The sequence below is a fragment of the Marmota marmota genome, unplaced genomic scaffold (assembly GCF_001458135.2).
Source record: "Marmota marmota marmota unplaced genomic scaffold, marMar, whole genome shotgun sequence".
Lineage (NCBI taxonomy): Eukaryota > Metazoa > Chordata > Mammalia > Rodentia > Sciuridae > Marmota > Marmota marmota.
This window is the reverse complement of record NW_026000174.1, coordinates 29,478,039-29,491,336: the sequence shown is the minus strand read 5'-3', so window position 1 is coordinate 29,491,336 and position 13,298 is coordinate 29,478,039.

Sequence of the window (13,298 nt, the reverse complement as noted above, 5' to 3'; positions counted from 1 at the left end):
TAATTAGGGGCTGGGGTTGTTGCTCAGCGTTAGAGTGCTCGCCTAGCACATGCGAGGCCCTGGGTTTGATTCTCAGCACCACATAAAAATAAATAAAAGTATTGTGTCCATCTACAACTAAAAAAAAAAAATTAAAAAAAAAATCAATAAATTGGATGAATTCAAACTAAAAACTTCTTTTTGACAAACAATCAGGTGAATAGAGAGCCTACATCTTGGGAGCAAATTTTTACCACTTGCACATCAGATAGAGCCCTAATCTCTAAGGTATATAAGAACTCAAAAAGCTAAACACCAGAAAAACAAATAGCCCAATCAATAAATGGGCCAAGGAACTGAACAAACACCTCTCAGAAGATGATATACAATCAATCAACAAGTGTTGGCGAGGATGTGGGGGAAAAGGTACACTCATATATTGCCGGTGGGACTGTAAATTGGTGCAGCCAATATGGAAAGCAGTGTGGAGATTCCTTGGAAAGCTGGGAATGGAACCACCATTTGACCCAGCTATTCCACTCCTCAGTCTATCCCCAAAGGACTTAAAAATAGCATACTACAGGGATACAGCCACATCAATGTTTATAGCAGCAAAATTCACAATAGCTAAAGTGTGGAACCAACCTAGATCCTCAAGTCCTCTTAATTCCACCTTTACAATACACCCTAAATTCTACTACTTATCACCCCTGCTACAACTACCCTGATCTGGTCACCTTTTGCCCTTACTATTGTAAAAGGCAAACTTCTCTTTTTCCACTCCTACCCTTCTTTTTGTTTTTGTTTTTGGTACTGGGGATTGAACCCAGAGGTGCTTTACCACTGAATCACAACCCCAGCCCTTTTTAATTTTATCTTGAGACAGGATCTCCTAAATTGTGTTGGGCTTTGCTAAGTTTCTGAGGCTGTCTTCAAACTTGCAATCCTTCTGCCTCATCTTCCCTAGTCGCTGGGAGTACAGGTATGTACCACTGTGCCTGGCTTCACCCATACCTTTCCATATCTAGCACTGAAAGTGATCTTTTTACAATGTAAGTCATATTGTGTCCCATGTGCTCAGAAACTTTAGTGCCTTCCCAGCTCTTTCAGAAGACACTCTAAAGTCCTTAATCTTGCCATATAAGGGAGTAAATCAGGTTTCTGGCAGGAAATAGAGGTGTGGCACACTCAAATTGAGAGACTTAGAGAGTGTTTATTAAAGTCGATCTTTACAAAGGTCCAAGTAGAATTTGGGAAACAAGGTATAAAAACAAGGTATATTATATTGCATGTGGTTCCCTGGAGCTAGTAGCCATGAGAGGCAGGAAGCAATCCCACCTCTGGGCCTGAAGACCATGAGTATGTGTGGGTGTCCAGAGCTAGTGGGAGTCACCTGATAAAAGTTGTGGTCTTTGATAGAGATTCCTCTTGTCCTCTGATTTCTGGCCAGTGCTTCCCACTGGCCAAATCTCACAAAGAAGCCAGAGGTCCAAAAAACTTGGTATGGTCCATAAGCCTCCATTTCTCAGGTAGCAAAGCAGGTAGAGACTGAGCAACATGGAAGGACACATGGGAAGTATCCAGTCAAAGGACTCCTGTGACTTGGCTGCCTCCAGATATCTTTCTGCTTTCATCTACCAGCTTTCCCAATCACGTAAGTCTGGCCACAGAAAGGTTCTTCCTATGGCCCTTGCCCTTGATAAATCTACTACCTAGATGACGCTTATCTCAGGTGCCACATGGCTTGTTTTTTCAGTTATGTCTCTGTTAAAACATGACGTCACCAGAAAGTATCTCCCAACCACGCTATCAAACAAAGCATCTTCCCAGTAGGTGAGGGTGGCACATGCTTGTAATCCCAGTGAACTGGGAGGCTGAGGCAGGAGGACCACAAGTCCATGGACAGCCTGGCCAACTTAGTGAGACCCTGTCTCAAAAACAATAAAAGGGACTGGGGAGGTGGCTCAGTAGTAGAATATCCTGGGTCCTGATAAATCGTTGAGGCTAGCCTCAATTTGTACCTCAGCCTCCTGAGTTGCTGGGATTACAGGAAGGCACCAATATGCCTGGCTAACAGTTGGCTCTTATGAATACATACAAGCTGGCTCCAACTCACCATTGCTCAGAGCTTATCTTTGTACCCTGAAAGTTCTTTTTCATGAAAACTTGTTGTCCCAATATTATCTCTGAAATACATAAATGATAACCTGAATCTTTTCCTGCCTGCATAATGTGTTTCCTCTGAGTTCCTTTTGTCTGTTTATTATGTTAGAGGTTGTCCTCAAATTTAGTAATCCTTGGGCTGGGGACATAAATCAGTTGGTAGAGTGCTTGCCTTGCATGCACAAGGCCCTGGGTTCAATCCCCAGCACCAAAAAAAAAAAAAAAAGAAAAAAAAAGCCAAAATTTAGTAATCCTTGTTAGGACCTGAATTGTCCCACCTATGTATATGGTACTATATTTTAATTGTATTTAGATGCAGTTACTCATTTCAGGTACTAGGTGGTGTAGTAGTATATTTGCTGTTGTTGCTGGTGATGCTGACAGGGACATTACCATATACTTGTAGTTTCCTTTTTTTTCCTCTCTCTCTTTCTTTCTTTTTCAGTTGTAGATGGACACAATTCCTTTATTTTGTTTATTTATTTTTATTTGGTATTGAGAATTGAACCCAGTGCCTCACGCATGCTAGGCAAGTGCTCTATAACTAAGCTCTAGCTCCAGCCTCTACCTGTAATTTGAAAAGTAGGGCTGGGGCTGTGGCTCAGTGGTAGAACACTTGCCTTGCACATGTGAGGCACTGGGTTTGATACTTAGCACCACATAAAAATAAATAAATTAAATAAAGGTATTGGGTTCATCTATAACTAAAAATATTTTTAATACTTTTTTAGTTGTTGATAGACATTTATTTTATTTATATTTAAAAATAAAAATAAATAAAAGTGGTTCTGAGAATCAAACCCAGTGCCTCACACATGCCAGGCAAGTGTGCTACCACTGAGCCACAATCCCAGCTCCAACTAAAAAATATTAAAAAAAATAATAATTTGAAAAGAACTCTCACACTTATTATTTCTTTGATCCTCATAACATCCTAAAAAGCAGACTTTATGTATTTAAAGGAGGAGCCTAAATTCATTACTTGAAAAAATTATCCCCATTTTAAAGACGAGGAAAAATTGAGGCTTAAAAAAGTAATTAACTTCAAGACTCAAATTAAGGCCACTAAAGTGTCTAATGTTCTTGTCACTACTTTAATGACTCTTATATTACTTTTTCTCAGTTTTTAAGAAGAAATGCAATAAAAGTTCCTGTTTTTCTAGTTAAATTAACTTAAGAATTATTAACTTTTAGCAAATTCCTAATATATGATGATATATCCACTAGACAAATCAAATGTTAAAATTCCCAGAAATCTAAAAGACTTTAGTCACTGGTATGTATGTACGTATGTATGTATGTATGTATGTATGTATTTATTTTAATGTGGTGCTGGGGATAGAACCCAGTGCCTTAGGCATGCTGAGTATATACTCTACCACTGAGCTACAACCCAAGTCCTCACTGTTCTCTTTTATATTGTCTCTCTCTCTCTCTAATTTGGTTACCAATAAGTAAACATTTGCATTTCCTTTAGTTAAAGATTGCCAGATTGTGTGGTGGTGCATGCTTGTAATTCCGGCAACTAGGGAGGCTGAGGCAGGAGTTTGCAAATTTGAGGCCAGCCTCAGAAACTTAGTGAGGCAGGCCCTAAGTAACTTTGCAAGACCCTGTTTCAAAATAAAATAAAAAGGGCTGGGGATGTGGCTCTGTAGTTAAGCACCTCTAAATTCAATCCCCAGTAGAGAGAGAGAGAGAGATAAGGGTTGACTTTCAGCTCCAAGCTGAAAAGTTTTTCCTGAGCCCCTGGGATTATAGGCGTGCACCATTGCAACCAGCTAAAATGGTGCTATTTCCTGCATCCCACACTCCCTGGTAGTCACACTATTTCTAACACTATTACCTGTTGCTCCACAGTGTGGAGAGCCCTCCTATGTCTCCTGCCACTGACAGCAGAGTCCAACAGCTGAGCTGGCTTTGAACTCAGGATCTTCCTGCTTCCACCTCCCAAGCAGCTGGGATTACAGGCATGCATCACCACACAGGCTCTCTTTGAATTCTTTGTGTGTGTTTGGTGCTGGGGCTTGAACCCAGAGCCTTGTGCATGTAAGGCAAGCACTTTATCAACTGAGCTACATCCCTGTTTGAATTCTTGACCTCCAGAATCTTCAAACATAATCAAACGACTGTTTGAAGTCACTACCTTTTAGGGTAATTTGTTTCAGAGAAAAAGTAAGTAGAATATTTTGCTGAGGGGAGGCTATGTCTCCATAGCCCCATGGCAACTGGAGAGACAGGGTAATAACTTTCACTTTCTTTTCCTCATTTACTGTCACTCCCAGTTTTCCTTCCCTCTCAGCCTGTATTAGAACTACCTGTGGATGTATCTGTCTACTCTGCTAGACTAGCTTGTGAGCTCCTGCAGGGAAGGATGGCAGAAACTGTCTTAGTTACCTCATTCTCAGTGCCCAGCACAGAGCTGGCATAGAAGAAAACCAGTGAACATTTGTTGGAATGTGCCCCGCAGTTGGTCTGATGTTTATTTCCCAGGTAGAATCACCAGGAGTGGGGATCTCAAACTTCTTCGAAGCACACTGGGGGACTATAAGGAAGTTCTTGCTGACTGCCTCACACAGAGACATATGACCAGGCTGAAAGCAATTTTTTTCAGTTGTCTTTTGAATGCAATGTTTTGACTGAAATAATGACTTGATTGAAAATGACTCTTCCCCATTCGCTGGGTTTTCATTCCTTTATTGTTGATAGTTTTCATGCTTCATAAGATAATTTTCACCCCTCTTAGGGATTTTAAGCATTTCTGTCCATTTTTAGAATGTTTCAGGGTTTTTTCATAATTATTTATAATTTGTTTTTAGCTTACTTTTACTGCTTCTCAATATTTGTAATAGTAGGAAGTCAGAACTACCTAAGGAATTAGTAGTGGATTGCTTACATAAATTAATGTCTGAAATATACACAGTGATTCCTTTCTTATAAAAATAATTGTGCAGGGGGAGGATAATAGGAAAGACAGTAGAATTAATGGGACATAATTTTCCTATCCTTGTATTTAAATACATAACCAGGGTAACTCCGCATCATGTACAACCACAAGAATTGGATCCTAATTAGAATAAATTATACTCTATGTGTGTATAACATGCTAAAATACATTCTACTGTCATGTATATTTAAAAAGAACAAATAAAATAAAATAATTGTGCATATACGTGTATGACTGCTTCAGAAAGCAGAGCTCAAATAGAATGGGATGGGGGCACCAAACATCTGTATTTTTCAAAGGTTTCCCTGGTTATCCTGATGCATATCTGGGATTGGTGGACCACAGATTTAGAATCACAGAGGAGTAAAGCCAGAAGGAGGTATTTTAATGAAGGGCTCATTTTGTATATGGGTAAGTTGAGACTCCAGAAGAGACTTGTTCAGGATCACACAGTGGGGAGGGAAGAACTAAAGTACAGGTCTTCTGGCTCCTGGCTTAGTTGCCATTTTCCCTTTTTTCTGCTCCAGGTACAAGCAGAAATCATCTCTAGGGGATGTGGAGAAAAAGAAACACTTTTATGTTGTTGGTGAGATTGTAAATTAGTACAACCATTGTGGAGGTTCCTTAAAGACTAGGCACAGAAAGACTATATGACCTAGCTATGCCATTTCTTGGTATTTATCCTATAGGATTAAAGTCATCCTACTACAGTAACATATGTATACCCATGTTTATAGCAGCATAATTCACAATAGCCAAACTATGAGACCAGCCTAGGTATCCATCAACAGATGAATGGAAAAAGAAAATGTGGTATAAAACTGAATACGCGTTTTATTCAGTCATAAAGAAAAATGAAATTATGTCATTTGTAGGAAAATGAATGGAGCTAGAAATCATATGTTAAGTAAATAAGCCAAACTCAGAAAGTTAAGGGTCATTCATGTTTTCCCTCATGGAAGCTAGAGAAGAAAAAGAAAGGTGTGCGGGCAGGAATCTCATGAAAATGGAAGGGAGATCAGTAGACGAAAGGGACCAGGGAGTGGGAGTTGGTGAGGGAGGGTAAGTGTTGGGGAGCAATATTGGCCAAATTATACTGCTATATTGTGTGCATGTATGAATATGTAACAACAACTCCCATCAATATATACAAGAAATGGAAAGAGATAAAACCATCTTTAGGCGGACTTATGGAAGTTGTTTGAATCACTCTTTTGCATGTTTAATTTCATGTTTCTATAAAGGTATGAATTGCTTTTAGCACAAGATGAAAACAAAGAATAAAAGAAAGAATGGAAGAATTCTATTAAAGGTATTTCACCTGCTGTCACACACAGGGCAGTACTACTATCTTCAGATAGCACTGATTGTACAAAGACAGCGACCTTTAGAAACATTTAAGCTCAAAGTTAGGGTCTCACAGATAATAGACCTGAACCCAGATCCAGGAAGCCAGTATGCTTTGAGTACACAGACTCTTGAGGCCTGGGCCAGCTGAAGGGGAATAGATGCCAAAGGGGAGATGGGCAGTCCCTAAAGAGGGGCCCAGGCACCAGCCCTGAGCTGCTATAGAATCCACCAGAGGGCAGCAGAACATGGGCCCTGGCTCCTCTCAAGCCTCTGCAGAAATTATCACAGGGGTGGGGGGTTGGGGGGGTGGGTTGATGCCTGGATGGAAAATTTAGGTCCAGGGGCTGGGGATGTGGCTCAAGCAGTGGCGCGCTCGCCTGGCATGCGTGTGGCCTGGGTTCGATCCTCAGCACCACATACAAACAAAGATGTTTTGTCTGCCAAAAAATAAAAAAATATTAAAAAAAAAAAAAAAGAAAATTTAGGTCCAGTTTTTAAGGAGGACAGTAAGAGAGTCCTTTAAGTTTGTCAAGAGAGATGGCCTAGGAGACAGGAATTAAATTGAAATGTGCTGGGGGTAGGAATGCTTAAGTCTATGTAGGCAGGGACTGTATATGCAGCTCATATGGGAACATACCTAGCACACAATACATATTAAATTATTATTTATTAATTGAATGAATGAATGTGGATACTGCTGGTGGGAGAAAATGAGGAAGGGGAAAGGATGCAAGTACAATTCTTCTTCTTTTTTTCCTCTTGTACTAAGAAATAAACCCAGGGCTTCATATATGCTAGGTAAGCACTCTACCGTGGAGCTACATCCCTAGCTCTTTTTAAAATTTTTATTTTTGAGATAGGGTCTCACTAAGTTTCCCAGGCTAGCCTCAAAGTTGTGATCATCCTACCTTAGCATCCTGAGTAGCTGGGATCACAGGCATGTGCCACCATGAGGAGTTTCTTCAGATTAAATTTGTATATTTCTAATTAGCTTATACTAGTAATTTTAATATTTAATATTTTGACAATGCATGTTAGGCAAGCATTCTACCACTAATCAATATTTCTAGCCCTCTAATATTTAATTTTTATTGCTTTAACTTTTCTAGCTCTAATTTTTTTATTTTGAGAAATGTCAAGCCTACAAAACAGTTGTAAATACTACAATGCATATTTATATACCTAGGCTTACCAATTATTGACATTTTACTACATTTTCTTTATTTTTATTTTTCTATACCATTTGAGAGTTGATTGCAGAAAAATAACTTCAGCATGTCTCTCCTAACATTCTCCTACACAACCATAATGCAATTCTCATACTCATTAATGCCTTACTGTTAACTAATATATAACCCATGCTTGGATTTTCCCAATTTCCTTTTATAGTCTTTTCATCCCTTCTGATCCAGGATCTAATCAAGGATTGCATATTGCAATTAGTCTTCTTTCTTTTTTCTGTACTGGAGATTGAAACTTTTTATTTTATTTTTGAGACAGGGTTTCACTAAGTTGCCCAGGCTGGCCTCCAACTTGCAATTCTCCTGCCTCAGCCTCCTGAGTCACCGGGTTTACAGGCGTGTGCCATTGTATCTTGAAGTTAATCTGTGTCTTTAGTCTTCTCTAATCTAGAACATCTTGCCAATTTTCAAAAGAAGAAAACAACACAGGTAGTCTTTTTTAAAATTGAGGTATAGTTTTTATACAATAAAATGCATAGATATTAAGTGTTCAGTGTCATAAATTTTAACATTCATGTTGGCATTGTACAAGATAGTATTAGTCTTAGTATCTTAGTTTGTTCTGTGTTGCTATAAAAAATAACCTGATGCTGGGTCAAGTATAAAAGAGGTTTATTTGGATCATGGTTTTATGGCTGGAAAATCCATATAGCACATCATCTGGTATTGTTGCATGACAAGATTCAGATAACATCACATGTAAGGAGCTTATGAGGAAGAAATCAGATTGTGAGAGAGGAAGCAAGAGATCAGGAAGGGTCCAGGCTCACTCTTTTTATACAACTCTTGCAAGATCTAACCTGGTCCTTGGAGAACTATATTTCTCCATTCTAATGCTGGTGCCCCTGTGACATAACCATCTTCAGTAGGCCCCACATCTTAAAGATTAACTATCTTTTAATACTGTTAAATTGAGGATCAAGCTTCCAGCACATGAATCTTTTGGGGGATACATTCAAACCTTAGAACAAGGTATAGGACATTTCCATCTTTCAGAAAGTTCTCTCACGCCGCTTTCCAATTGTATTCAACCCATCCTGATTCTTCAACACACACAGCTACTTTCTAACTTCTGTCACCATAATTTTGCTAGTTCTTGACCTTAATATAAATAAAGTCATTAACTATGTATTTTAGCTGGGTGCAGTGGAGCATGCCTGTAATCCCAGTGATTCAGGAGGCTAAGGCAGGGGATCACGAGTTCAAGGGTGGCCTCAGAAAACTTAGTGAGAGCCTGTCTTAAAAATAGAAAAATGGGCTGAGGAAGTAACTCAGTTATAGAGTGCTTGTCTAGCATATGCAAGGCCCTGGGTTCAATCCCCAATACAGAAGACAAAACAAAACACAAGAAACAAGTATTTTAAAAATTATTTTACTCAAAAAAATTGAACTAAATTATATTTCAGATTTTTTAACACAATGTTTATAAGATTTGCCTGTGTTGTCTATCAACTGTTCCTTTTTATTGTAAGTGGTACTCTAATGTATGAATATACTTCTATTTGTTTAATCATTCCCTTGTTGATGGACATTGGAATTGTTTCTAATTTTTAGCTATCATGAATATTTTTTACAAGTCTTTCTGTAGACATATGCTTTTATTTCTCTTGGGTGAATACCTAGTGGTGAATAAGTCATAGGTTAACTACATATTTAACTTTATAAGAAACTGTAAAATACTTTTTCAAAGTAGCCATACCATTTTACACTCCCATTAACAATGTTCCAGTTACTCTACATCCTTGCCAATATTTGGTAGTTTTTGATCTTTTTTATTTTAACTATTCTAGAGGGTGGGAAATTACACCTCATCTAGCCTTTTTTTTTTTTTTTTTTTTTTGACACTGGGGATTGAACTCAGGGGCACTCAAACACTGCGCCACATCCCCAGCCCTATTTTGTATTTTATTTAGAGACAGGGACTCACTGAGTTGCTTAGTGCCTCACCATTGCTGGGGCTGGCTTTGAACTAACAATCTTCTTGCCTCAGCCTCCTGAGCTACTGCAATTACATGCATGTGTCACCTTGCCTGGCTCATCTAGTCTTTTTTTTTTTTTAATATTTATTTTTCAGTTTTCGGCGAACACAACATCTTTCTTTGTATGTGGTGCTGAGGATCGAACCTGGGCCGCACGCATGCCAGGCGAGCGCGCTACAGCTTGAGCCACATCCCCAGCCCTCATCTAGTCTTAATTTACATTTCTCTGATAATAAGTGGTATTGGACATTATTTTATATGCTTATTGGTCACTCAAGGATATTTTTCATGTGAAGTTCTTATTCAAGTCTTTTGACCTTTTTTTTTTTTTTCCTTCTTTCTGTGATCCTGGAGATGGAACTCAGGGCTTCATACATGCTAAGCAAGGGCTTTATCACTGAGCTATATCCCCAGTCTTTGCTCCCAGCCCCTGCCCACTTTTTTATTGTTTATTTTAAGAAAGGGTCTTGTTAAGTTGCTGAGGCTGGCTTCAACTTGCGATCTTCCTGCCTCAGCCTCCCAAGTCACTGGATTACTGGTGTGCATCACCACGTCTGGCTATAAATTTTTAATTTTGATTAAGTCCAATTTGTCCATTTTTGCTTATATGGTTAACGACTTTGTGTTCTGTCCATAAGATCTTTGCTTTCCTCAAGCTCTCAAAGATACTTTCCCATTTCCTTTCAGAATCTTTATGGTTTTTCCTTTAGGTGGTCTATAATCTAGAAAAGTCCTCCAACTGTTTATCTTTCATAACCCTGTCATTTCTGAAGAGTCCAGACTGGATTTTTTTTGTAGAATGTCCTTTGATATAGACTGGTCCGATTGTTTCTTCATGATTAGATACTTTAGACAGTTCTGGCAGTTATACCACACAGGTGGTGTGTCCTCAGTGCATAATCATGCCAAAGGGGCACATGACAGCAGTTTGTCCTATACTGGGAGTGATACTTGATTTTTATTTGGCTAAGGGATATTCCCTAGATTTCTTCATTGTAAAGGCATTTTTCTCCCTTTGTAATTTACACAGGATGATACTTTAGAGACTATGTGAAATATCCTGTTCTCCAATAATCTTGTACCAAATGGTTTTAGCATCCGCCCATGATTCTTGCCAAAACATAGTTATTGCAGGGTACTTGTCAGTGATTTGTAATGCCGTCATTCTGTCTACATTCATGAGTTGGCTTTTTTTTTTTTTTTTGGTTAAAAAAGAGCTTTCCCTCTCTTCCACTGTGAAAAAAGGATTATCATTACTCATATTGCTACTTCAGTATTTCGCTTCAGTTTCCCCTCACTTGTAAGGAGTGGGATGATCAGACTTTTTAGACAGTAAGGGCTAGGTAACTGTGAGTTTTCTTCCTTTCTTGTCAATCTTCTCTACTCCCGACTTTCTGCTACAAGTTACCTACCACATAGTGAGTACAGGTGGGCCAGGCACATTATGTGTCTTATTAAATATGGTCTTATTGAAATTTCACAATGGCCTTATGAGACAGATTATTTTTCCTTTTTTACAGAAGGGGAAACTTGTTGAGAGCCACAGCCAAAGGGGCCCCAGCAAACTTCCAGCTGCCAGCAAACTTCCAGCTGCCGGCTGATGATTGGCTCACAGCGGCCCCAGCAACATCTAGCTGATTGGCTCCTCGGCCCCAGCAACATCTAGCTGATTGGCTCCTCTGCGGTGATGCTCATTGGACTGTTTCCCTGCCCTTTCAGACCACGGAGCTGCTCATTGGGGGACTTTTTTTGGCTCCGCCCACGTGACCCAGCCAATCGGCCTCAAGAGCAGGAGGATTGTGGGAGGTGGAGAGAGGCTTGTGTGGGAGAGAGAGGCTTGTGGAAAGCCGGTGGTGGCAGTTGAGGCTCTGAGGATTTTTCCTGAGAGGCTGTTTTGTTTGGCGTGTGTGGTTCTAAAAATAAAGTTAGTTTCTTTTGACAAGTGGCTCCTGATTGTGCCCAGCCAGACTGCGGCATTTGGTGGCTCGCACGGGGAGCGACTGAGGGTAAGTGAACTGCTCGCCCCTGAGGGCAGGGCAAGAGGATGGGTAGCCATTTTAAGATTCTTCTTTTGTTATTTTGTTTCACTTTTGTTTTAAGTTGCCTGTCCCTGGAGATGTGTAAGATGGAAGAAAAACCGCTCACATCTGAGGAACAGATAGGGAGAAAGGACGGATGGACATTTCAGGAGGCTATTATAATGATTTTGTGTTGTTCCAATTTTGTTTCACTCAGTTTCAGTTTTGTTAGGCGTTATCTTGTTGAGTTGTATTATAGTAGAAATACGGGATCAGAAATTAGTAAAAAACAAACTGAAAGAGTGTTAAGTAAATTGTTAGAGGAAGGAGGCATCTCAGTAAAATCAAGAACAATCAGGGCATACGTTGATACAATACAAAAATGTAGCCCATGGCTTTTTAAGGAGGAGTTGTTAAATATATCACAATGGAACCATCATGGTGAAGATTTAAAAAGAATAGAAAAGAAAAGCCCAGGGACTCTGCCAGTTGGCACATTGCCATTGTGGACGTTCATATCTTGTTTGCTTAGTCCAAAGCCTTCAGTTCAGACAATGGTAGAGGAAGAAGAAGACATAATGATTCAAGTAAAAGAGAAGGTCTCTCAAGTTAGTCAGACAGAGGAAAAGATTCAAGTAAAAGAGAAGGCCTCTCAAGCTAGTCAGACAGAGAAAGAAAGTGTAAAACAGAAAAAGCCATCAGGGGGAAAGTTACAACAGGAGACTGCTACTAACACCTTTCTATCACCAGAGGACGTAAGTGTCCAACTAACAAGGCCACCTCCATATGCTGGGAGGTCCCCAACCCCCGCAGTTGATAGTTGGGATCCTGAGACAAGATCTCAAATATTAACATGCCCTGTATTTGAGGCAGGAGGGCAGCGATTTTACCAAGTTTTAAATTTCAAAACAGTGAAGCAGCTAAAAGAGGCTGTAACAACCTATGGTCCTCAAGCACCCTTCACTGTAAGCATGGTCGAATCCATTAACAACTTGAACATGACGCCAGCAGATTGGGCTAATATGTGTAAAGCTGTGCTAAATGGAGGACAATACCTGTTATGGAAGGTTGCCAATGAGGAATTTTGCAAGGAGACGGCTAGGCGAAATGCAGCAGCTGGTTATCCTCAGAGAAATCTAGATATGTTGTTAGGAAAGGGACCTTATGAGGATCAGCAGCAACAAATTGCATATGATCCTGGTGTATACGCACAAATTGCTGCAGATGCAATTAAGGCATGGAAGACTTTACAAGGACATGGAGGTTTACAAGTTCAATTATCTAAGGTAATACAAGGAGCTAATGAACCTTATGCTGAATTTGTAGATAGGCTTATTCAAACAGCTACCAGAGTTTTTGGGAATACAGAACAAGCAATGCCATTACTAAAACACCTGGCTTATGAGCAAGCGAATCGTTGGTGCAGAGATATCATTAGACCATGGAAACATGAAGATTTAAACACATATATTAAATTATGTAGAGACATTAATGAACAAGAGCAAGTCGTGGCAGCTGCAGTAAAACAGGCTTTAGATGCCAGAGACATTAATGAACAAGGGCAAATTGTGGCAGCTGCAGTAAAACAGGCTTTAGATGCCAGGCCAAGAACATGCTACAATTG